The sequence below is a fragment of the Tamandua tetradactyla genome, chromosome 23, assembly GCF_023851605.1.
Source record: "Tamandua tetradactyla isolate mTamTet1 chromosome 23, mTamTet1.pri, whole genome shotgun sequence".
NCBI lineage: Eukaryota > Metazoa > Chordata > Mammalia > Pilosa > Myrmecophagidae > Tamandua > Tamandua tetradactyla.
In genome coordinates this window covers 42,845,809-42,871,860 of record NC_135349.1, presented here as the reverse complement: position 1 = coordinate 42,871,860, position 26,052 = coordinate 42,845,809, and the positions used below count along the sequence as shown (strand labels likewise).

Sequence of the window (26,052 nt, the reverse complement as noted above, 5' to 3'; positions counted from 1 at the left end):
GTTTTGTTCCCTTAGTCTATCTTTATACTAGTACTACTCTGTCTAAATTACTATGGCCTTATAGTAACTGTTGAAATCAGGTAGTGGTAGTCTTCCTGCTTTGTCCTTTTTCATGGTGTTTTGCCTATTCTGGGTCCTTTGCATAGCCATATAAAGCTCAGAGTCTACTTGTCAGTTTATAACAAACAGCCTGCCAGGATTTTTATTGGGATTTAATGTATAAATTTAGGGAGAATTGAGTTGTTAATAACATGATATATTTCTAAGAAAATTGAGATTTTCTTATGTTTTTCTCACTAATGTTTTATAGTCTTCAAAGTACAGATCTTGCACATCTTTTGTCAGATTTATCCCTAGGTACTTCATATCTTTAATATTATAAATGCTATTTAAAAAAATTTCAATGTACAATTCTTCATTGCTACCATTTAGAAGTACAATTCAGTTTTGTTTATAGAACTTATATCCTGCAGCTGTGGTAAATTCACTTGTTAGTTCTAGTAGCTTTTTTTTGTAGACATGACTGGTCCAGATCTCTTGCAATAAATATACAGGGTAATTTTTTGGCTCTTCAAGGGCATCCGTAGATGAGTGTGTCATTTTTTAATAAAGAAGGTTTAATTCTTCCTTTCCATCTGGATGCCTGCTACTTATTTTTCTTCCCTTACTGCACTGACCAGAATCTCCAGTATAATATTGAGTAGAAGTGGTAAGAGACATCTTTGTCTTGTTCTTCATCTTAGAGAGAAAACATTCAGTCTTTCACTACGAAGTGTGATGTTAGCTGTAGGTTTTTCATAGATGCCCTTTATCAGACGCAGGAAATTCTCTTCTGTTCCTAGTTTGCTAAAAGTTTTTTTTATCAGTAATGGATATAGAATTTTCTTAGATATTTTCTGCATCTACTGGGTTGGTCATATGTTTTTTATTTTTTTATTTTGTTAATATATTAAATTAGATTGGTTGTTTTTTAAATGTTAAACCAGCTTCTGTTTCTTGAGATAAACCCTACCTAGTGATGATGAATTATCCTTTTTATGTATTGTTGGATTTCATTTGCTAAAATTGTGTTTAGAACTCTTGAATGTATGTTCATGAGGGACATAGTAGCTTCTTGTAAATGTCTTAGTTGGGTTTTAGTATCAGATTAGTGCTGGCCTAAGAACTATAGAATAGTAACTATAGTACTGTAGGTTATAGAATAGTGTTTTAGTTTCCTAGGCTGCTCAAAGCAGATACCATGAAATGGGTTGGCTTAACAATGGGAATTTATTAGCTTAAAGTGTGAGGCCTGGAAAATGTCTAAATCAAGACATCATCAAGGCGATGCTTTCTTCCTGAAGACCAGCTGCCAGCGATCTTTGGTTCCTCTGCCACATGGTAAGTCATATGGTGGCATCCGCTGGTCTCTCCATTCTCTTCTGGGTTTTGTTAATTTCACCTTCTTGCTTCTGTGGCTTGTGTGCTTGTTCTCTCTCTCTCTCACTCTCTCTCTCTCACTCTATCTCTCTATTCATTCTGTTTATAAAGAACTCCATGAATATAGAATTGAGACCCATCCTGAATGAGGTGGGTCACACACTTAACTGAAGAAGCCTCATCAAAAGTTCCTACTTGTGTTATGTTTACACACACAGGAATGGTTTAAATTTGAAAACAATGTTTTTCTGGGGTACATACAACTTCAGACTACCACAAATAAAGTTGAAAGGTATTCCCTTTGTTCAGTTTTCTGAGAGTTTGCATAGAATTGGCTTTTTGTTTTTTTCTTAAATGTTAAGATTCACCAATGAGTCATGTAATTGATGTTTTCTTTGAGGGAAGGTTTTCAATTACAAATTCAATTTCATTAATAGATTTAGGACTATTCAGTTATCTAGCTTCTTGATTGAGTTTTAGTAGTTTGTATATGTCCATTTTATCTGAGTTGTTTAATTTGTTGGAATGAAGTTTTCATAATAATCTCTTATTGTCCTTTTCATATCTGTAGAATCTGTGTCGATATTACTGCTCTCATTTCTGGTATTAGTAATTTGTATCTTCTCTCTTTTTTCCTGATCAGTCCAACTGGAGATTTCACAATTTTATTTACCTTCTGAAAACAAAACAAAACAATATTTTGTTTCATTGATTTTTCTTTTTTCTTCTGTTTTCTAATTTATTGATTTTCAGTTCTGATCGTCCTTTATTGTTTCCTTTCTTCTGTTTCCTTTGTGTGTGTATAATTTTTTATTTTTATTTTTGTTTTTTGATTTTAACAATGTGATTCTATTAGCCTGCACATATAAAGTTCTGAGAACATGAAAATGTTCAAATTGAGGTATATGCAAGATGGTGCCTTCTTCCTGAAGACAGGCTACAGGCAATCTGGACCTCTGACATTTGCAAGGCTGATGTCTGCACCTGCTAGTCCTTCTCTCCCTCTCCCCAAAGACTAGCTAGCTACCAGTGATGGTCAGCTCCTCTGCCTCATGGCATTTACTCATCTCTTCCTTCTCCTCTGGATCTCTCTGACTTCAGATTCTGACTGCTCTGTCTGTGGCTTTCTTTCTGAGCTTCTGTGTGAGTCCTTTTCTCTCAGGTTCTCTTGCTTTTCTCTCTCAGCTTCTGTGTTCTCTCTCTTTTTTATGTTTTTATAAAGAACTCCAGTAAGAGGATTAAGGCTTACCCTGAATGAGGTGGGTCACATTTCAAGTTATGATCCTACTCATCAAAGATCCTCCTTATAATGCACACCCACAGGAATGCACTTGCTTTAGAAACATGTTTTTCTGGGGTACACACACCCCCAAACCATATCATCTAACATGTGATTAGAGTCCACTAAAGAGAGGAGAATAGAGATTTTAAAAATCCCACAGATCTAAGGAGGCCAGTGTACTCAAAGAAGAATAAACATAAAGGATATTAAATCAATATGTGTGTATAATTTAGAAATTTTTTCTCTTAGTAAATTCCTCTAATTGTAAGGATATATATATACTTTTTAAAGGTCTTGGGCTAAACTTTCTTCCCCAAAGCAGATAAGAATATTGAGGCCCAGAGAAGTTAAGACAGGCAAATAGTTAAATGTATAACCTTGGGTCCTTTTTCTTACAGCATAATAAATGCTGTGATGGAAGCAAGTAAGGCTGAAAGGGGGAGTTTATGAGAAGGATGCTTAGCCTGTAAGGAGTGGGACAGAGGACTTCCTTTGAGAAGCTTATGTCTGAGGTATCTTATTTGGTTGAAGTCAACATAATCCTTTACTTTTTAGTCTGATATACCTTAGTCCTAACCAGGTCAGCTTCATTGTATCTCTAATTGAAGTCTGATTTCTTTTTCAGCTTTTTGAACAGTTGCTGCATGGGGTAATGCTGGCTTTCATAGCTGTAGAACTCTAGCTCTGAGTCTCAGGTGTTATACAAAAAACCCAAGTTCCAGGAAATGTCCAAGTCATACACAAAGGGCTCAGCATCTCAAAATTTAGAAATAACTGTTATAACTCAGGAATAGATATGACTGCTATAAAAGCTTACAATCTAGGAACCTTTACAATAAGCCTTCCCCTAATAACCTTGAATTCAGTTTGCAGAGTTTGCACATTATAGTTAGTCCATATTACTGAGGTGTTATAGTATTTGTCTTTCATTTATGGCTCATTTCATTCAACATACTGTCTTCAAGTTTCGGTGAGGTTACTTCACAACTTCATTCTTGTAGCCACTCAGTATTCCATTGTGTGTATACACCACAGTTCACCCTCTGTTTATCACTCATTGTTCTAGTTTGCTAGCTGCCGGAATGCAATATACCAGAAATGGAATGGCTTTTAAAAAGGGGAATTTATTAAGTTGCTAGTTTGCAGTTCTAAGGCTGAGAAAATGTCCCAGTTACAACAAGTCTATAGAAGTGTCCAATCAAAGGCATCCAGGGAGATACCTTGGTTCAAGAAGGCCGATGAAGTTCAGGGTTTCTCTCTCAAGTGAGAAGACACATGGCAAACACAGTCAGTTTCTCTCTCAGCTGGAAGGGCACACGGTGAGCAAGGTGCCATCTGCTAGGTTTCTCTCCTGGCTTCCTGTTTCATGAAGCTCCCCGGGAGGCATTTTCCTTCTTCATCTCCAAAGGTCACTGGCTGTGGGCTTTCTGCTTCTCATGGCTGTGTCATTCTTCTCTGCTCTCTCCGAATCGCTCATTCTCCAAAATGTTTCCTCTTTTATAGGACTCCAGTAAACCATTCAAGACCCACCAAAATGGGTGGAGACACGCCTCCCCTAATCCAGTTTAACAACCACTCTTGATTGGGTTACATCTCCAAGGAGATTACATACAGTATTGAATACGGATTATTCTGCCTTTATGAAATGGGATTTTGATTAAAACATGGCTTTTCAAGGGTACTTACATCCTTTCAAACCAGGAAAGTCACTGTACACTTAGGCCACCCCATGCATTGCAAAATAGTGAATACTGTTGTCATAAACATCAGTGTGCAAATATCTTTGTGTCCCCACTCAGTTCCTCCAAGTATATACCTAGTAATGGGGTTGGTTGCAGGATCATATGTCAACCCCATTCCTAGCCTCCTGTGGAGCCACCATGCTGCCTTCCAGAGGGGCTGCACCATTCTACCTCCCTACCAACAGTGAATAGGTACATCTCTCTCTTCACATTTTCTCCAGCACTTGTATCTTTCTGTTTATTTTTTAAACAGTTTTATTCATACTTCATGCAATCCATCCTAAGTGAACAATCAGTGGTTCCTGGTATAATCACATAGTTATCACATAACTATGTGATTACCACTACAATCTATATGAGGACATTTCTATTTTTTCCACAAAGAAGAGGAAAATAAATTTTTTTTCATTAAAAAACATAATAAAATATAAAGGAGAAACAATAACAATAACACCAAGCATCAAATACCCATCTTGTGCTAGTGTGAAATTGTTGTGAACTCCAGAAAAGCCATTTTCTTTCAGTCCTGATCCAATCTTGTGGGGCCAGATCTCTTGTTTAGGGTGGAGCCTTTGATTAATTGTTCCATGGAGAATGGCTCGCCCAGTTGTGAGTGTGGCCTCTTGATTAGATTACACCTGTGGAGATGTGACATGCACAATTGTGAGTGTGACCTTTTGATTAGATGGAGATGTGACTGCCCAATTCAAGGTGGGTGATGATTAGTTTACTGGAGTCCTTTGAAAGGGGAGACATTTTGGAGGAAACACAGTTGCTTCACAACCAACACAGACACAGACATTGGAGATGCTTGGAATGCCAGTAGAGAGCAGACTTCTAGACATGTGCATTTGGAGATATAGAGCTCAGCAGATTTCACCATGTGCCTTTTCATTTGACAAACATTGACTTTTCTTGAGTCAAGGTATCTTAAAACTTGTAACTTAATAAATGTCCTTTATAAAAGCCAAGCCGTTCTGGTATATGCATTCCAGTGGCACTAGCAAACTGAAACACCATCCCTTCTATCCCCCTCTTATTGACACTTTGCTTTGGTATGTTACCTTTGTTATATTTAATGGAAGCATATTACACTGTTATTGTTAACCACAGACCGTAGTTTGCATTGATTGTATTTTTCCCATATGCCATCCCATTTTCAACACCTTGTAATGTTGACATTGATTTGTTCTCCCTCTTGTGAAAATTTATTATTTTTGTTCATGTGATCAACATCATTGTCCATAATAGTTTTGCTAAGTTAGACAGTCCCAGTTTTTATCTTCTATCTTTCCTGGTGTTATACATGTCCCTAGTTTTCCTATTGCAGCCCTACTCATACTCAGCTTTGTTCAGTGAATGAACAATAATGTGCTGCCATCAGATAGTATTGTGCTATCCATTTCTGGATCATTACAATCAATCCTATTGAACATTCTGTACTCTTTCAGCATTAAGTGCCCAATCTCTGCCCTCTTTCTATCTCCTAACAACCTTTGTTCTCCACTTTAACTCTCAGAGTTCACTCATTAATGTTAGTTCATACTAGTGAGACTATACAGTATTTGTCCTTTTGTTTCTGGCTAATTTCATTCAACATAATGTCCTCAAGCTTCATCCACAATGTTGCATGTTTCATGACCATATCTTGTCTTACAGCTGCATAATACTCCATCAGATAATACCACAGTTTGTTTATCGACTTGTCCATTAATGGACATTTGAGCTGTTTCCATGTCTTGGCAATAGTGAATAGTGCTACTGTAAATATCGAATATGTGCAAATGTCTGTTCATGTCCCTGCCTTCAGTTCCTCTGAATATACACCTAGCAATGGTATTGCTGGATCATATGGCGGTTCTATACTTAGCTTCCTGATGAACTGCCAAATTGCCTTCCAGAGTGGTTGCATCATTCCACATTCCCAGCAACAGTGAATGTGTGCCTCTTTCTCCACATCCTCTCCAGCACTTGGAGTTTCCTGTTTTTTTTTTTTTTTTATAATGGCCATTCTAGTAGGTGTAAGATGAGATATCTCATTGTGGTTTTGACTTGCATTTTTGTAATAGCCAGTGAAGTTGAGCATCTTTTCATATGTTTTTGAGGCATTTGTATTTCCTCTTTGGAAAAATGTCCTTGTGTTTTACCCATTTTTAAATTGGGTTGTTTGTCTTTGTTGTTGAGTTGTAGAATCTCTTGATATATTCTGCATGCTAAAACCTTATCTGAAAAATGATTTCCAGATATTGTCTCTCATTGTGTAGTCTTCCTTTTTATTTTCCTCACAAAGTACTTTGATACACAGAAATGTTCAGTTTTATTTCTTCTTTCATTTCTCATTCTTTGGGTATATGGTCTAGGAAGTCACCTCCTATCACAAGATTTTTAAGAATTTCCCTACATTTTGTTCTTAAAGTTTTATGTCGCTATCTTTAATTTTTTGTATAAGGTGTGAGACAGGGGTCCTCTTTCATTCTTTTAGGTATGAATAGCCATTTTTCCAAACACTGTTTTTTGAAGAGGGTGCTCTGTCCCAGTTGAGTCAACTTGACCACCTGATCAGAGATCAGTTACTGTACATGAGAGGGTCTATTTCTGAACACTCAGTTTGATTCCATTGGTCAGTATATCTATCTTTATGCCAGTACCATGCCATTTTGACTACTGCAGCTTCTTAATTGCTTTAAAGTCAGGTAGTATAAGACCTTCCACTTCATTCCTTTCTCTAAAGATACTTTTAGCTATTCAGGGCATTATTCCAAATAAATTTTGTTACTGGTTTTTCTATTTCTGAAAGTAAGTTGTTGGGATTTTAATTGGTATTGCATTGAATCTATAAATCAGTTTGGGTAGAATTGCCATCTTAACTATATTTAATCTTCAAATCCATGACCATGGCATGTACTTCCATTTATTTAGGTCTGATTTCTTTTAGTGATTTCTTGTAGTATTCTGTGAATAGCTCTTTTGTGGACATGGTTGCACTTATTCCTAAATATTTTATTCTTTTGGATGCTATTGTAAATGGAATTTTTTTCCTGATTTCCTCCTGTGATTGCTCATTACTAGTGTGTAGAAACACTACTGACTTTTGCATGTTGCTCTTGTACCCTGCCACTTTGCTGTACTCAGTTATTAGCTCTAGTAGCTTTGCTGTAGATGTTTTGGGGTTTTCTACATATATTATCATAACAACTTCAAACAGTGAAAGTTTTACTTCTTCCTTTTCAATTTAGATGCCTTTTATTTCTTTTTCTTGCCTAAGTGCTCTAGCTAGAATTTCCACCATAAAATGTTCCTAATCTTAGAGGGAAAGCTTTCAGTTTTTCCTCATTGAGTATGGTATTTGCTGTGGGTTTTTCATATATTTCCTTTATAATGTTGAGGATGTTTCTTCTGTTCCTGTCCTTTGAATTGTTTTCATCAAGAAAGGATGCTGAATTTTGTCACATGCCTTTTCTGCAGTGATCGAGATGATCATCTGGTTTTTCTTCTTTGATTTACTGATGCGGTGTAGTACGTTCATTGATTTTTTTGTGTTGGGCCAGACTTGCAAACCTGTAATAAATCCCACTTGGCCATGGTGGATAATTCTTTTCATGTGCTGCTGGATTCAATTTGTGAGTATTTTGTTGAGGATTTTTGCACCTGTATTCATTAAAGAGCTTGGTCTCTAATTTTGTTTTCTTGTAGTATCTTTGTCTGGCTTTCATATTCTAAAACCTCCTCTTCAATTTTTTGGAGAGTTTGAGCAGGATTTACTATTAATTCATCTTAGAATGTGTGACAGAATTCACATGTGAAGTCATCTGGTCCTGAACTTCTCTTTTGGGGGAGCTTTTTGATGACTAATTCAGTCTCTTTACTTGTAAATAGTTTGTTGAGGTCGTCTTTTTCTACTTGAGTCAATGTTGGTTGTTTAAGTTTTCTAGGAATTTGTTCATTTCATCTACATTGTCTAGTTTATTAGCATATAGTTGTTCATAGTATCCTCTCATTATCCCTTTATTTCTGTGGTGGATTCAGTAGTTATGTCCTCTCTTCCTTTTCTGGTTTTATTTACTTGCATCCTCTCTTTTTTCTTGTCAGCCTAGCTAAGAATCCATCAATTTTATTGATAGTCTCAAAGAACCAACTTCTGATTTTTTTTTAATCTCTGTATTGTTTTCATGTTCTCAATTTCATTCATTTCTGCTACAATCTTCATTATTTCCTTCCTCCTGTTTGATCTGGGAATTGGTTTGCTGTTCTTTCTCTGGGTCCTCCAGGTGAACAATTAGTTCCCTGATTTTTGCTCTTCTTTTTTAATACAGGGATTGAAGGCAAGAAATTTCCCTCTCAGCACTGCCTTTGCTACATCCCATAAACTTTGATATTTTGTGTTTTCATCTTCATTTGACAAAAAATATTTACTTTCTCTTGTAATTTCTTCCCTGACCCACTGGTTGTTTAAGAGTATGTTGTTTACCCTCCATATATTTGTGAATTTTCCAGTCTTCCACCAAATGTTGATTTCCACTCTTCCTTCTGTTATGATCTAAGAAAGTGTTTTGTATAATTTCAGTCTTTTAAAATTTATTGAACTTGTTTTGTAACCCAACATGTGGTCTATTCAGGAGAATGATCCATGGGCACTTGAGGAAAATGTGTATCCTGTTGTGGGGTATAATGTTCTGTAAAGGTCTAGGTCAATTTATCATACTGCTAAAAATCTCTCCTTCCTTATTGATCCGCTTTTTAGATGTTTAATCCATTGATGAAAGCAGTATATTGAAGTTTCCAGTTATTATTGTAGAGGTGTCTACTTCTCCCTTCAGCGTTGTCGGTATGTGCCTCATATATTTTGGGGTACTCTGGGTTGGTGCATAAATATTTATAATTGTTGTGTCTTGATAAATTGTCCCTTTTCTTAATATGTTGTGTCTTTCTTTGTCTCTTAATTGTTTTGCATTTGAAATACAATTTTTTAGATATTAGGATAGCTACCCCTGCTCTTTTCTGGTTGTTGTTTGGTGAAATATCTTTTTCCAACCTTTCACTTTCAACCTATTTTTGTCCTTGGCTTGTCAGTTTAACTAAGGGACCATTGATTTTATTGATTTCCTCAAAAAACCAACTTCTGGTTTTGTTGATTTTTGTCCTGTTTTTGTTCTGAAGTAAGTCTCTTTTGATTCTGTCATTTTGTCTTTTGGATTTTGTATGTAATTTTTTTTTCTCTCCCTCTTTTTACCCTTATTGGTAGTCTTCATTTCTACACTCTTCTCCAACCTCACTCTTGCGTATTTTCCTATCTGCCTGTAGTACTCCCTTTAGTATTTCTTGTGAGGTTGTCTCTTGTTCACAAACTCTCTGTTTCAGTGTCTGACAATCTTTAAAACTCTCCCTAATTTTTAAAATTTTTTGTTTTCTTCTTTAATTTTAATGTGGTTTTACTGAAATATATTCACATACCATGTAGTCATCCAAAGTGTCCAATCAGTGGTTCATGGTATCATCATATAACTATGCATTTTATCATCACAATTGACTCTTCTTGTGTGTGTGAAAATAACATATATTAGAAATAAATTTAAGGCATAAAATTCATTGTAGAACAGATATCGGAGTTTGCTGTGGGTTACAATTTGTTCTAAGACACTGGAGACTAAAAGAAATATCAATATAATGATTCAGCAATCATACTCATTTATTGAATCCGGCATTCTCTGTATAACTCCATCATCTCCTTTGATCTTTCTCCCATTCTTTAAGGGCAATTATGCTATACCTATTCTAGCTTTTTCATGTTGAAAGAGATTGTTGATAATATGAGATAGGGGTATGGAACTAGTTGATGTTCTGGAGAGGCTGGCTTTTCTGTATTTCAAGACTTATCTGGTCTAGGAACCCATCTCGAGGTTGTAGGTTTCTGGACCATTTGCTAAATTTTTGTTTGCTTGTTTTTTTTTTTTTTTTTTCATTTGTTTGTTTGGGATGTGCATGGGCTGGGGATTGAACCCAGGTCTCCTGCATGACAGGCAAGAATTGTACCACTGAACTACCCTTGTACCCTGCTTCCCTCCACCCCATTATTTATTTATTTATTTGTTATTTATTTTTAAATGCAAGCATTCCTATTTTGATCATTCTGTTCTACATATATAATCAGTAATTTTCAATATCATCACATAGTTGCATATTCATTATCATAATCATTTCTTGGAACATTTGCATCTATTCAGAAAAAGAAATGAAACGAAAACAGAAAAAAAAATTATACATACCATACTCTTTACTCCTCCCTTTCATTGATCACTAGCATTTCAAACTAAAGGATTTTAACATTTGTTCCCCCTATTATTTATTTTTATTCCATATGTTCTACTCGTCTGTTGACAAGGTAGATAAAAGAAGCATCAGACACAAGGTTTTCACAATCACATAGTCACATAGTGAAAGCTATACCATTATACAATCATCTTCAAGAAACATGGCCAGTGGAACACAGCTCTACATTTTCAGGCCGTTCCCTCCAGCCTCTCCACTACATCTTGAATAACAAGGTGATATCTATTTAATGTGTAAGAATAACCTCCAGGATAACCTCTCTACTCTGTTTGGAATCTCTCAGCCATTGACACTTAGTCTCATTTCACTCTTCCCCCTTTTCGTGGAGAAGGTTTTCTCAATCCCTTGATGCTGAGTCTCACCTCATTCTAGGGTTTTTCTCAATCCCTTGATGCTGAGTCTCAGCTCATTCTAGGATTTCTGTCCCACATTGCCAGGAAGGTCCACGCCCCTGGGAGTCATGTCCCACTTAGACAGGGAGAAGGTGTTGAGTTTGCTTGTTGTGTTGGCTGGAGAGAGAGGCCACATCTGAGCAACAAAAGAGTTTCTCTTGGGGGTGACTCTTAGGCCTAATTTTAAGTAGGCTTGACCTATCCTTTGTTGGGTTAAGTTTCATATGAACAAACCCCAAGCCTGGGGGTTCAGCCTTTGGCTTTGGTGTCCACACTGCTTGTGAGGATATCAAGAATTCAACTTGGGGAAGTTGAATTTTCCCCTGTTCTCACCATACCCTGAAGGGGACTTTGCAAATACTTTTTTATTCACTGATCAAATCACTCTCCTCCACCCCCTTTTTTGAAGGATAATTTTTCTGGATATAGAATTCTTGGTTGGCAGTTTTTCTCTTAGGACCTTAAATTTATCATACCATTGCCTTCTCACCTCCATGGTTTCTGCTGAGAAATCTACACATAGTCTCATTGAGTTCCCCTTGTATGTAATGGATTGTTTTTCTCTTGCTGCTTTCAAAATTCTCTCTTTCTCTTTAATGTCTGACAATCTCATTAGTAAGTGTCTTGGAGTATGTCTGGATCTTTTCTGTTTGGGGTGCACTGAACTTCTTGGATTTGGAATTTTATGTCTTTCATAAGAGATGGAAATTTTCAGTGATTGTTTCCTACATTAGTCTTTCTCCTCCTTTTTCCTTCTCTTCTCCTTGTGGGACATTCACAACACATATATTTGTGTGCTTCATTTTCTCATTTAATTCCCTGAGGCCCTGCTCATACTTTTCTGTTCTTTTCCCTGTATTTTCTCTGGTATGTTGGATTTCAGATGTCCAGTCCTCTAGTTCATTAAGCCTTTATTTTGCCTCTTCAAATCTATTGTTGTAGGTTTCTGTTGGTTTCTTTTCATCTCTTCTCTTGTGCCTTGCATTCCCATAAGTTCTGTGATTTGTTTTTTTCAAACTTTCAAGTTCTTTTTCTTTGCCCAATGTCTTCTTTATATCCTCCCTATCTCCTTGAGTTGATCTGTGATGGGGTTTTCATGTCTGTTCAAATATCCTGAATTAGTTGTTTCAACTCCTGTATCTCATTTAAAATATTGGTTTGTTCCTTTGACTGGGCCATATCTTCGATTTTCCTAGTATGACTTGTTATATTTGCTAGTGTCTAGACGTTAAATTTCCTTAATTAGTTTGTTCTGGAGGTCGTTTTTACTTTTACCTAGGATTTTATTGCTGAATGGCTTTGTTCTCTATCTGTTCTTTGACATTCAGTTCAACTTATTCTAGAGCACTTATTCTAGAGCACTCTAGCATAGGTTCTGTTTAACTGAAAAGAATTTTTCAGTTCTTGTTTTTCTGTTTCTTGCCCTGCTTAAATAGAGCCCCCCCCCCCCTTTTTTTTGGTGGAAAAGGGTCTCTTCAGCTATTATAGATCCCAGTCAGATTTTCCTTGATGAGATAGGCCCATGGAAATTGTAGCCAGCATCAGTTTCCCCTGAGGGAAAACTCAGGGAAAAACTTTCCTATATAGCCTCTAGAACGCTGTGCTTTACCCATCCTGCCCAACATGTGGCACTTGTCTGCCCGCAGCTTTCCACCAGTGTAAAGTGATGCAGTGCCTTTAACTTCAGCAGATTTTCCTTGCTAGGGCATGGTTGAGACAGAGATGGGATAATATGGTGGCTTTAACTGCTTCACTTTTCCAGTCCCTGGGTCCTGAATTCCTTGAAGGAGGGATTCCATGAACTGAGCCCCACCTTCCTCTTGGGGAAGGTGCAACCTTTAGGGAATTAACTCTTTTCACCTGAGTATTTAACTTTGTCTCTGAAACAAGCTTAGTTTCCCCTTTGCCTGGGGCACTGTTTGAGCCTGAAACACTTTGAGTTCTATCTAATGAGCTGTTAAGGAGCAGAAAAAGGCAAAAAATAAAAGCCTTTTCAGAGCCATACCTGCTCCTTGGATTTGTCAATCAAGAGCATAATTTGGTTCGTGTCTCTGAATATCTCTAGGTTCTGTGTGCCCCCTTTTATTGGGGTCCAGCCCTTTTCCAGTATTTGTGCTGCCCCACTCAAAAAGCCTCCATTTTTTGTTGTTGTTTTTTGTTTCTTGTCAACCCCACCCCCTCCCTCTCTGCCTGGGCAGAAACTCCTAGTACCTTTAAGGCTTAGTTCATCTGTGCTTGGGGCCTATTTTCAGTAGTCAGAATTTGTTAATTAATTCCACAATTGGAGCTTCATTCAGGTAAGCCCTTGCTGCTAGTAAAGCCTTTTTCCTTTCCCCTCAGGAACCATCTTGCTGTGGGTGAAGGCACCCGCCTCTGTGGCTTGGGGGCTTACCGTTCTGTGTAGGGTCACAGCCTGCCTACCTAGTCCAGACTGGTATACGTGGCGTGTCTGGTCACTAATGTTTCTCCAACAGTTGTTCTGTACCGTTCCTGGATATTTAGTAGCTGCGCTGGATGGTGAACTAAATTCCATACCTCAGTAAGCTGCCATCTTTCTCTCCCTCACTTTTGAAGGACAGTTTGGCTGGGTAGAGAATTCTTGGTTGGAAGTCTTTCTCTTTCAGGATCTTAAATATATCATACCACTGCCTTCTTGCCTATATAGTGCCTGTTGAGCAGTCCAAACTGAGTCTTATGTGGTTTCCCTTCTATGTAGTAGATCATTTTTCTCTTGCTGCTTTCAGGATTTTCTCCTTCTCTTCAACATTTGACAGACTGATTAGTGTGTCTTGATGTAAGCCTATATGGATTTATTCTATTTGGGGTTCATCAGCTTTCTTTTATTTACATATTTATGTCTTTGATAAGGATTGGGAAGTTTTCGCCCTTTGTCTCAGGTAATCTTCCTAGCCTTTTACTCTTCTCATCTCCTTCTGGGACACTGATAATTCCTATGCTTGCATGCTTTTTTTTGTCCATCATTTCCCTGAGATCCAGTTCAAAATTTTTCATCCCTTTTTCATTTTTCATTTGCTCTTTTGTATATTTGAAATCAGTTGTTCTGTCCTCTAGTTTGTTTCTTCTTTCTTCTGCCTCTTTAAATCTGCTGTTATGTGTCTCTAATCTATTTTAAATTTGATTTACAGCTTCTTTAATCTCTGTGATATCTGCAATTTTTCCTTTCCTTCTTTCAAATTCTTCTTTAGGCTCTTCTAGTATTTTCTTGATCTCCTTTATGTCCTTAGCCAGTCCATTGATTTTATTTAGTAGATTTATGTGAATATCTTTGATTAGTTGTTACAAGGTCTGTGTCTCGTCTGGTGTTTTAATTTTGTCATTAGGCTGGACCATATCTGTCTGCATGCTTTTTGATTTTCTGTGGTCTTTGAGGCATGTATATATCTTGATAGGGTTATTTTGGAAGTTAATTTCCTTCAGTAGTCTAAAGTTTTGTATTTGTGGGACAGATATGGGACAGCATGTGGAGTGAGGATGAAAGCACAACAGTGTGGTGATGGGTTACAGCACAAGTATTGGCATGGGTCAGGGGCGCTGGGAGCATGGGGCGTGGTTCACTGTGTTTTGAAGGGACAGTACAGGGGCTGTGGGTACAGGGCAGAGATCATGCAGGCCTTTGCAAAGGAACAGGGTGTGGTGTGGGGGATATTGAGGTAGGTTGCAGTGGGAAGTGGATCACAAGGTGCTGTGTGGATGCATGGGGCTGGTGTACAGGCAAGATGTAAGTGTGCATGTGTAACGCGGGGTTCATTAGTGTCAGAATGTGGGGATTGGGTGCAGAGATCGGGACATGGGAAGGGGAGGGTGCAGATGCGTCATGGCACAGGGAAAGGAGGTCCAGGTGGACCACTGTGCCGATGTGTGCGTGTGCAGGGATGGGGCATTTTTTTTCTTTCTTTTTTATTGTGAAATATATATATTAAAAAAAGCAATACATTTCAAAGTAAATTTTAACAAATACTTGTAGAACAGATTTTGAAGTTTGGTATGGCTTACAGTTCCGCAATTTCAGGTTTTTCCTTATAGCTGCTCCAAGAAACTGATGACATAAAAAGAAATATCAGTATAATGACTCAGTAGTTATACTCATTTGTTAAATCCTAACTTCTCTGTTGTAACTCCTCCAACTCCATTGATCCTTCTCCCAATCTTTAGGGATATTTGAGTTATGCCCATTCTAACTTTTTTCATGTATGTAAAGGAGTGTCATCAGTATGGCATGGGGAGTGCTGCCAGCAGCATGCATCTGTAGTGTGTTCAAGGAATGTGATTTGGCTTACTTCCTACTTCCTGTCTCCTATCCCCCGTCCCTGTCCTTCTGTCTACACTCATGAGGGCTCCAGGCCTCCATTTGGGTAGGGACGTGCTAGGCCGTCTACACGAGCTGGATGATCTTTGGTTCTCTGCATCTCGATTCCTCAGCTTTTGCAACCAGGGCCTCCCTAAGTGGTACAGAAGACCCTCTCAAGTCATACCCTGGAATCACAGTTCTGGTCATTTTTCTTTCACTTCTCTAGCTGTTCTTTGGAGCTGGGGTGAACTTGACCTATCCTATTCTCCCATCTTCCCAAAAGTTTCGCCCTCATTTTTTAAGGACATTGTTTTCAGATATAGAATTCTTAGTTGGCAGTTTTTCTCTTTCAGTGTCTTAAATATTTTATACCATTGCTTTCTCACTTCCATGGCTTCTCTTGAGAAATCCACACATAATCTTACTGAGCTTGCTTTGTATGTGATGGGTGGCTTTTCTCTTGCTGCATTCAGAATTCTCCCCTTGTCCTTGACATTTGAGAATCTTATTAGTAAGTGTCTTGGAGTAGGTCTGTTTGGATCTATTCTTTTTGGGGTATGCTGTTCTTCTTGGATCTGTAATTTTGTGTCTTTCGTAAGAGATCGGAATTTTTCAGTAACTATTTTCCCTATTCTTTCTGCCCCTTTTCTCATCTCTTTTTCTTCTGGGACACCCATAACATGTTTGTTCTTGCACTTTATGTTATGATTTAATTTCTTGAGGTCCTGCTTATATTTTTCCATTCTTTTCCCTGTCTGTTCTCTTGTGTGTAGGGTTTCAGATGCCCTGACCTCTAGTTCGCTAGTCTTTTCTTCTGCCTCTTCAAATCTGCTGTTAGAAGTCTCCATTGTGTTTTTCATCTCCTCTATTGTACCTTTCATTCCCATAAATTCTGCAGTTAGTTCAAGCTTTTCAGTTCTTTATGGTTGCCCAGTGTCTTCTTTATATCCTTCATCTCTTTTGCCATATCCTCCATCAACTCATTGATTTTTTATTTGATTTAGCATGTCTGTTTGAGCATCTTTAATTAGTTATTTCAACTCCTGCTTCTACTTTGAAGTGTTAGTTTGTTCCTTTGTGTGGGCCATATCTTCATTTTCCTTAATGTGAGTCATAAATCTAGGCATCTGATTTCTTTGATTAGTTGATCATAGTGGTCATTTTAACTGATCAGAATTTTTTAGCTTTTTCTTGTTCTTTCCTTGCCTAAATGGAGTCATTTTTTCGAAGAGGGTTTCCCCAGATATGATTGACTCCAGTCAGGTTTTCCCAGACCAGACAGGCCCAGGTTTTAGGTGGTGGCTGTTATCAGTATCCAGTTTCCCTGAGGATGAGACCCAGCAGGCTGCTAGTCTTTACTGTGAAGCCTCTTGATTCTGTGCTTTTCTTTTCGTGCCCAGCAGGTGGCACTTGCCAGGCCACAGCTCCCTGCTGGTATAATTTGGTGCAGTGCCTTTAGTTCTCAGTAGATCCTGTCCCTGCCAGGGGTTTGGTTTACACAGAGGCTGAGGTAGAAGGGAGACTTAAGCTGTTTCTCTTTTCCAGTCCCTGTGGCTGAATTCTCTGAATGAGGCCACCCCTTGTGCTGGGTTCTGCTGCGTTTTTTCTTGTTGAAGACAAGCCCTTTAGGGAGTTATCTCCTTCACCTGACACATTACATGGTCTCTCAGAGCTCTCTTAATTCTTCCCTGTGTGGGTCAGTGCGACAATTGAAAATTCCTCAGGCTTTCTCTGATGAGCTACTTAGGGTAGTTTCCAAGAAGAAAGGAAAAGAAAAGAAGAAAAAGAAATCCCTTTCAGAGCCAGCCCCCAGCTCCCAAAATTTGTGAGTCAAAAGTCAGCATTGGTACCTGGCTCTCAATACCCTTTTTCTTGGGGCATAGTGCTTTTCCAGTATTTTGAGCTTGGCCAACTCCAAGAATCTTTTGTCTTTTGCCCATCAGCCCTGCCTCCTCTCTGCTAGGAAAGACCTCTGGTTTCCTTTCCTGCTTGCTCTGGGCTTATCTGTGCTTGGAGCTTGTATTCAGCAGTCAAAATTTCTTAATTAAAACTGCAGTTGGAACTTGGTTGAGTTACTTTCCCATCCTCTAGAGACTAATTCTTTTTTGCCATGGAGAAGTATCTCCAACAGAGACTTCCATGCCAGTGGGGGAGGGGTTCCACCCCCCACAGTTTGGGGGATTTACTTAGAGTTTTGTTTTGTAATCTCGGCCCTTCCACCCATTCTTAACTGGTGTACAATGTGTGTCCGGTCAGGATGTCCCCCAAGCAGTTGTTCCAAACAGTTCCTAGCTATTTGCTAGATGTTCTAATGGATAAACCGTATTCAATATGTATATATGCTGCCATCATGTCCCACCCCCCCAAGACAGATTTTTAAAATGTAATTTTTGAGAAACAGTGAATTTTAAATTAGATCCTTTCCTTTAAGAGACCTAGTCACCCAGGGTATTTGGGTAGCAATTACATTCATTTGGTTGCTTTCCAAGTAGGATATATGATTCCTTTCTATGTTTTGTTGACCTGCCATGCTGAAGCTGCTATGGCTGAGCATATGTACTCTACAATTGAGATGTCTTTACATTTCTACTTTCTTATCCTTATTAGAACTTAGAGCTACTGTCAGTGCATTTTTATTGGCCTAAGATGTAAGGATTAGATGGAAGGGAGGAGGCCATCTATTAAAGAAAAATATGAATCAGTCCTCAGAGATTGGAAGCTTAATGTTTGGAAGTTGGTAAACTTTCAGAGAGTTAGCAGTCTAATTGAGAATGAAAACTGAACCATTTTTACTTGATTTTGAAGTAAGATTACTGAGTTGGTGGAGGACTTGAGAAGTTGTCTTCTTATCATTCCCTTTGCCTGATTTAGGCTATGTTTTAAATTAGCTGTGAGAGTCCTCTCTCATCTCTTTCTTAGAGAATTTTTCATGACATCTGTTATGAAAGGTCAACTGTCGAAGAGGGGTGTTTTTTTTTACTAAAATTCAACAATTTATGTCTTACAGTTTGTTGATCTCTGATATATTGCTATGACCTGATTGAATGTATTCTCAATATCTTAGATTTGTAAAGTAATAAGATGCTTTATTTGTAGACCATTATAGTCTACTTATGCTTGAAAAATAAATTTGCATTTACTGGTATTGGTGAAGTTAGAATGTTCTTAGAGAGGAAGTTACAGAAAGTTAAATGCTGTCATTCTGTCTCTTCATTCTCAGAACAAAAGCAAATGATTCTGAAGTATTTCAGTGGGTTGAACTTTTAGGTTAGAGCTTGTCTTTCCTGGCATTATAAGGAGCACTTTGCTTAGTTGCTATGGAAAAAAATTTAAATTATTGAGTTGAAAGTTATGATGTAGATCTTGATATTGTGCTGTGAAAGATGTTGCAAACTAAAAATTTTAATGGTATTCCAACAAATATTTCAAGATCAAATACTTTGCACTTGCTGTGTGCTAGGTAGTATGCTTGAGTCTTGAGGACATTGTACATAGATGAAAAATGAGGTTCTCAGTCACTAGTTGCTCACACTTCTCATGGGGAAGCAATACAGACATGGATACCAGGGGAGGACAGTTAATAGAATGACGGTGCCACCAAGGTGCAATTGGAGTGTTGCAGAAAGGAATTAGGGAATGATTGAGATAATATTTTTTCCTTTTTTCTTTCTTTTTATTGTGAAATATAACATATATACAAAAAAAATACATTTCAAGGTAAATTTTAACAAGTACTTGTAGAACAGATTTTAAAGTTTGGTATGGGTTACAGTCCCACAATTTCAGGTTTTTCCTTATAGCTGCTCCAAGATACTGAAGACTAAAAAGAAATGCCAATATAATGACTCAATAGTTATACTCATTTGTTAAATCCTAACTTCTGTGTTATAACTCCTCCTTCTCCATTGATCCTTCTCCCAATCTTTAGGTATATTTGTGTTATGCCCATTCTAACTTTTTTCATGTAGAAAAGGAATGCCAACAGTATGGGAGAGGGGGATGGAACTGGTTGACATTCTTGGAGATAATGGCACATCTGGGTTTCAGCACTCAACTGACATAGAAAACACCTGAAGGTTTTAGGTTTCTGAAAAGAAAACTTAGTGTATGCAACTTTTTAAGGATTTCAGAGCCCTGGGTGTTCTTTAGGGTTAACAGGAATGATGTTGGTAGGGGTGTGGCAAACTGTAATTAGCAATATCTAGCTGAAGCTCTAGCCTCTCAACTGTATTTGAACTCTCTTAGCCACTGATACCTTATTTTGTTACATTTCTTTTTCTCCTTTTGTTCAGGAAGGTGTTTTCAATCCATGGTGCTGGGGAAGGCTCATCTCTCAGAGTCATGTCCCACATTACCAGGAAGACTCATAGCCCTGGACGTGATATCCCACATAAGGGTCAGGGAAATGATTTTACTTGCAGTGTGTGGGTTAGAGAGAGGAAGAGAGGCCACATCTGAGCAACAGAAGTTCTCTGGAAGTAACTCTTAGGCAAAATTGTATGTAGCCTTAGACTTTCCACTACAGAAATTGTTTTCATAAGAGCAAGCCTCAAGAGCAAGAGCTTGCCTGTTGACTTGGGAGTCCCTAGTGTCTGAGATAATATCAGGGGTTTTGCAGGTGAGAAAATTTAATGGTTCCGTATTTTTTCTGCAGTCCCTTAAGGGACTTTGCCAATGTTTTAAAATTATGTGCCCAACATAGTCTGGGATATATCTGGGTATTACGTTATACTATGCAGAATTATAAGCCCTTGTTCCCGTTCTTGGCTCCATGTGTTTTGGTTGTTTAAACGAGCTGTCCAGACAAGTTGAGTTAGGTTGTGTACTACAGAAAATACAGGTGTTTTTTTTTTTTTAATTTTTTAATTTTATTTTTTTAAATACCGAAAAACACCTAATAAACACAAACATTCCTATTTTGATCATTCCATTCTACATATATAATCAGTAATTCACTGGTTATATCATCACATAGTTGTATATTCATCATCATGATCATTTCTTGGAACATTTACATCTATTTAGAAAAAGAAATAAAATGAAAACAGAAAAAAAATTGATATATACCATACCCTTTAGTGTCATTGATCACTAGCATTTCAGATTAAATTTATTTTAACATTTGTTCCCCCTATTATTTATTTTTATTCTGTATGTTCTACTCATTTGTTGACAAGGTAGATAAAGGTTTTCACAATCACACAGTCACGTTGTGAAAGCTATATCATTATACAATCATTTTCAAGACACATGGCTACTGGAACACAGCTCTACATTTTCAGGCTGTTCCCTCCAACCTCTCCATTACATCTTGACTAACAAGGTGATATCTACTTAATGCATAAGAATAACCTCCAGGATATCCTCTCAACTCTGTTTGGAATCTCTCAGCCATTGACACTTTGTCTCATTTCACTCTTCCCCCCTTTGGTCAAGAAGGTTTTCTCAATCGCTTGATGCTGAGTCTCAGCTCATTCTAGGATTTCTGTCCCACGTTGCCAGGAAGGTCCACACTCCTGGGAGTCATGTCCCACTTAGGCAGGCAGAAGGTGTTGAGTTTGCTTGTTGTGTTGGCTGGAGAGAGAGGCCACATCTGAGCAACAAAAGAGTTTCTCTTGAGGGTGACTCTTAGGCCTAATTTTAAGTAGACTTGACCTATCCTTTGTGGGGTTAAATTTCATATTAACAACCCCCAAGACTGGGGGCTCAGCCTATAGATTTGGTTGTCCACACTGCTTGTGAAAATATCAAGAATTCAACTTGGGGAAGTTGAATTTTCCCCCATTCTCACCATTTCCCAAAGGGGACTTTGCAAATACTTTTTTATTCACTGTTCAAATCACTATGGGATTTATCGGGGCACCACTCTGGACAAACCAACAAAATCTCATGTCCTATTCAAGGTTCCATCTACTTATGGTGTTCAATTAAGCTGTCTACATAAGTTATGAAAATATAGATTTTGTACAAAATAAAGCTCTCTTCCTTTGGACAGACACTCATCCATTACCCTGTATTCTGATTTACCTTAGTCCCAACCAAATCAACTTCATTCTTATCTCTAATTGAAGACTGATCACTTTTTTGGTTTCTTTAACAGTTGCTGTATGGAATAATGTTGACTTTCAGAACTGCAAAACTCCCAACTCTGAGTCTTAGATGTCACACAGGTATTAAAGTGCCAGAGTAGTACCAGGTTATACAGATATAGCACAGCATCTCAGAATCAAGAACTAACACTTAAAGCTCAGGAATAAATGTGGCTGCTGTAAGAGCTAGCAATCTAGGTCCCAATTTTCTTATAAGTATTTTCTAAAAGAGACTATACAATATTTTTCATTTCGTTTCTGGCTTATTTTGCCCAATATAATGTCCTTAGGGTTCATTCACCTTGTTGCCTGCCTCTTGACTTTGTTCCTTTCTGGAGCCACCCTATATTCTGTCATATGTAAGTACCACAGTTCACCTTTCTGCTTCTCAGTCATTGTACCCTTCAGCCACCTCTGTCCATTGGGCATCATGGTTATTGTCCAAAATAAACAATCCCTTTCTCACAGTGTCTTCTCTTGGTTGTCCAATCATCATCACTCTCAACTTTAGACACTGTTCATTGCTCCAAAGAGAAAAATAACGGATAAACACACCCTCACCAAAGAGAAAATCCCAAACTCCCCTGAACTCTTTTCCTTCCTCCCTCCCCTATGCTGTGGTACTGTTGATATCCTCCTGTTAAATATAGGCCATAGCAGGCAATAGTGGTTTCCTCCATACCCCTCTATTATTGATTTTTGTACAAAATTCATACCTTTGAAGTGGTTCATGCAAAAACTTATTTATATTTGTAGTGTTCTTCAGTGAGATACATGGCTCTATACAACTTTCAATCCTGTTCCCTTTCAGTATGGCAATGTTACCTATAAATCCACTAATGAACTACTGTCACTTCTATTCATTCCCTTACTTATAAGTTCAATCTCATTTAGGTAACCATTCACCTATCTCTAGCTTATGTGTATCTCTACGTCCCCTATAGTCTACTTTTGACTGAGTTTACGTTTGCCAGAGTCATATTAGCAAAATCATACAGCATCTGTCCTTTTATGTCTGGCTTATTTTACTCAGCATTATGTCCTCAAGGTTTATCCATTTTGTCTTATGCTTCAGGTCCTTATTTTGTCTTACTGCTGAATAATATTCTGTTGTATGTATATATCACTTTTTTTTAAATCCATTCCGTTGATGGCACGTGGATTGCTTCCATCTTTTGGCAATTGTGAACAGTGCTGCTATGAATTTCAGTGTTCAAATGTCTGTTTGTATCACTGCTTTCAGCTCTGCTGGGTATATACCAAGTAGTTGTATTGCCAGGTCGTAGGGCAACTTGATATTTAGTTTTCTGGGGAAGTGCCAAAATGTCTTCCACAGCAGTTTGTACCATTTAACATTCCCATCAGCAGTGGTTAAGTGTTCCAATTTCTCCACATCCTTTTCAACATTTGTAGTTTCCTGTTTGTTTAATAGCAGCAATTCTTATAGGTGTGAGGTGATATCTCATTGTAGTCTTGAGTCATTTCCCTTATAGCTAATGAAGATGAGCATTTCTTCATGTGCTTTTTAGCCATTTATATTTGCTCTTTGGAAAAATGCCTATTCCTATCTTTAGCCCTTATTATAATTGAGTTGTTTGTTCCTTTGTTGTTGAGTTGTATGAATTTTTACATATGCTGGGTATCAAACCCTTATCTGATACTGGTTTCCAAATATTTTCTCTCATTGAATTGGTTGCTCTTCACCTTCTTATCAAAGTCCTTTGAGGTACAGAGCATTTGATTTTGAAGCTTTCCCATTTATTTGTTTTTTTCTTTCTTTGCTTGTGCTTTGGGCGAAAAGTTTAAGAAGCTCCTTCCTACCACTAGGTCTTGAAGATGTTTCCCTATATTTTCTTTTAGGAGTTTCATGGTAGTGGCTATTATATTTAGGTTTTTTATCTACTTTGAGTTAATTTTTGTATAGAGTGTAAGGTAAAGGTCCTCTTTCATTCTTTTTGCTGTTGATATCCAATTCTCCCATGCCCGTTTATTGAAAAGACTATTTTGTCCCTGTTTGGTTAGAGGGCCTTGTTGAATATCAGTTGACCCTAGATTTGGTGGTCTATTTCTGCACTCAGTTTGATTCCATTAATCAATATGTCTATGTTTGTGCTAGTACCGTGCTGTTTTGATCACTGTGGCTTAATATTAAGCTTTACAATCAAGAAGTGTTAGTCTTCCCACTTCATTCTTCTTTTGTAGGATATTTTTGGCTATTCAAGGTCTCTTTCCCTTTGAAATAAATTTGATAACTACCTTTTCCATGTCTTCAAAGTAAGTTGTTGGAATTTTGATTGTTATTGCGTTGGATCTGTAGATCAATTTGAGTAGAATTGACATTTTAACGACATTTTACTTTTCTGTCCGTGAGCATGGAATGTCTTTCCACCTATTTAGATCTTTGATTTCTTTTAGCAATATTTTGTAGTTTTCTGTATATAGGTCCTTTACATCCCTGGTTAATTTTATTCCTAAATTCTTGATTCTTTTAGTTGCCTTTTTGAATGGAATTTTTTCCTCAATTGTCTCCTCCGTTAGGCAGTTACTTGTGTATAGAAACATTACTTATTTTGCACATTAGTCTTGTATCCCCCCACTTTGCAGAATTTGTTTATTAGATCAAGTAGCTTTGTCAGATTTCTCAGGATCTTCCAAGTATAGGGTCGTATTATCAGCAAATAATGAATCTTTTACTACTTTCTTTTCTATTTGGATGCCTTTTATTTATTTATTTTTTCTTGCCTGATTGCTGTAGCTAGAATGTCTAGCACAATGTTGAATAATAGTGGTGACAGTAGACGTCCTTGTCTTGTTCCTGATCTGAGGGGGAATGCTGTCAGTCTTTCAGTATTAAGTATGATGCTCTCTGTCACATATGACCTTTATCATATTGAGTAAGTTTCCTTTGATTCCTACCTTTTGAAAAGTTTTTTTTTCAGAAAGGAATACTGAATTTTGTTGAATGCTTTTCCAGCACCAATCGAGATGATTATGTGATTTTTCCCTTTTAATTTGTTAATTTGTATTATGTGGATTGATTTTCTTGTGTTGAATTACCCTTGGCCTGCATGCCCAGTATAAATCCATCTTTTCATGATGTATAATTCTTTTAATGTGTCATTGGATTTGATTTGCAAGTATTTTGTTGAGAATTTTTGCATCTGTATTCATTAGGAATATTGGCCTGTAGTTTTCTTTCTTGTAGCATCTTTATCCAGTTTTGGTATTAGAGTGATGTTAGGCTCATAAAATGAGTTAGGTAGTGTTCCTTTTTCCTCAAATTTTTGGATGTGTTTGAGCAGGATCTTTGTTAAGCCATTTTGGAATGTTTGGTAAAATTCCCCTGTGAGCCATTTGGCACTTGGGCTTTTCTTTGTAGGAACATTTTTGATGATTGAAATTTTTTACTTGTAATTCGTTTGTTGAGACCTTCTATTTCTTGTCAAGGCAGTGTAGGTTTCTCATGTGTTCCTGGGAATTTGTCCATTTTATCTAAGTTGTTTAGTTTGTTGGCATAAAATTGGTCATAGTATCCTCTTATTATTTCTTGAGTCAGTGTAGGTTGTGTTTTTCTAGGAATTTGTCTATTTTATTTAAGTTGTCTGGTTTGTAGGTGTATAGTTGCTCATAGTATCCTCATATGATTTTTTTTTTCTTCAGGGTACATGGTAACGACCCTCCTCTCATTTCTGATTTTATTTGCATCCTCGTTCTTTTTTTCTTTGTCAGCATAACCAGGGGTCCATGAATTTTATTGATTTTTTTCAAAGCACCAACTTGTGGTTTTATTAATTCTATTATTCTTGTGTTCTCCAATTCATTTATTTCTGCTTTGTTCTTTGTTATTTCTCTTCTGTTTGCTTTGGGATTAGTTTCTTGTCTTTTTTTCTAACTCCTCCAGGTGAGCAGTTAAGAACTAAATTTTTCTATTTCTTCTTTTTAAATATAGGCATTTAGGACAATAAATTTCCCTCTCAGCACTGCCTTTGTCACATTCCATAAGTTCTGATACAATGCATTCTCATTTTCATTCATTTCCAGATATTTAGAGATTTCTCTTGCAATTTCTTCTTTGACCTGCTGATTAAAAGTGTGTTATTTAATTTCCATGTATTTGTGTAAGTTCCAGTTCTTTGGTAGTTATTGATTTCTAGCATCATTCCATTGTGGCCAGCGAAAGTGCTTTGAATAATTTCAATCTTTTAATATTTACTAAAACCGGTTTGTTGCCCTAGCATATGATTTATCCTAGAGAATGTTCCATATGCACTAGAGTGGAATGTATATCCTGCTGTTTTGGGATATAATGATCTATATATGTCTGTTAGGTCTAAATCGTTTATCACATTGTTTAGGTTTTCTATTTCCTTGTTTATCCTCTGTCTGGTTGCTCTATCTATAGAGGAAATTTGTGTATGGAAGTCTCCCCTTATTATTGTAGAAATGTCTGTTGCTTCCTTCAATTTTGCCAATGTTTGCCTCATAGTTTGGA

At 37.3% G+C, this 26,052-nt stretch overlaps 1 protein-coding gene and 1 non-coding gene across 9 annotated transcripts in view; one reads left to right on the top strand and one right to left on the bottom strand.

Moving 5' to 3' along the window:
• Nucleotides 1-26,052, top strand: part of MRTFB (myocardin related transcription factor B) — a 294,808-nt gene that overhangs the window by 36,285 nt on the left and 232,471 nt on the right. The window lies entirely within an intron of this gene.
• On the bottom strand, nt 10,420-10,490 carry TRNAD-GUC (transfer RNA aspartic acid (anticodon GUC)). The gene has a single exon. It is a non-coding gene; the product is annotated as a tRNA-Asp (tRNA).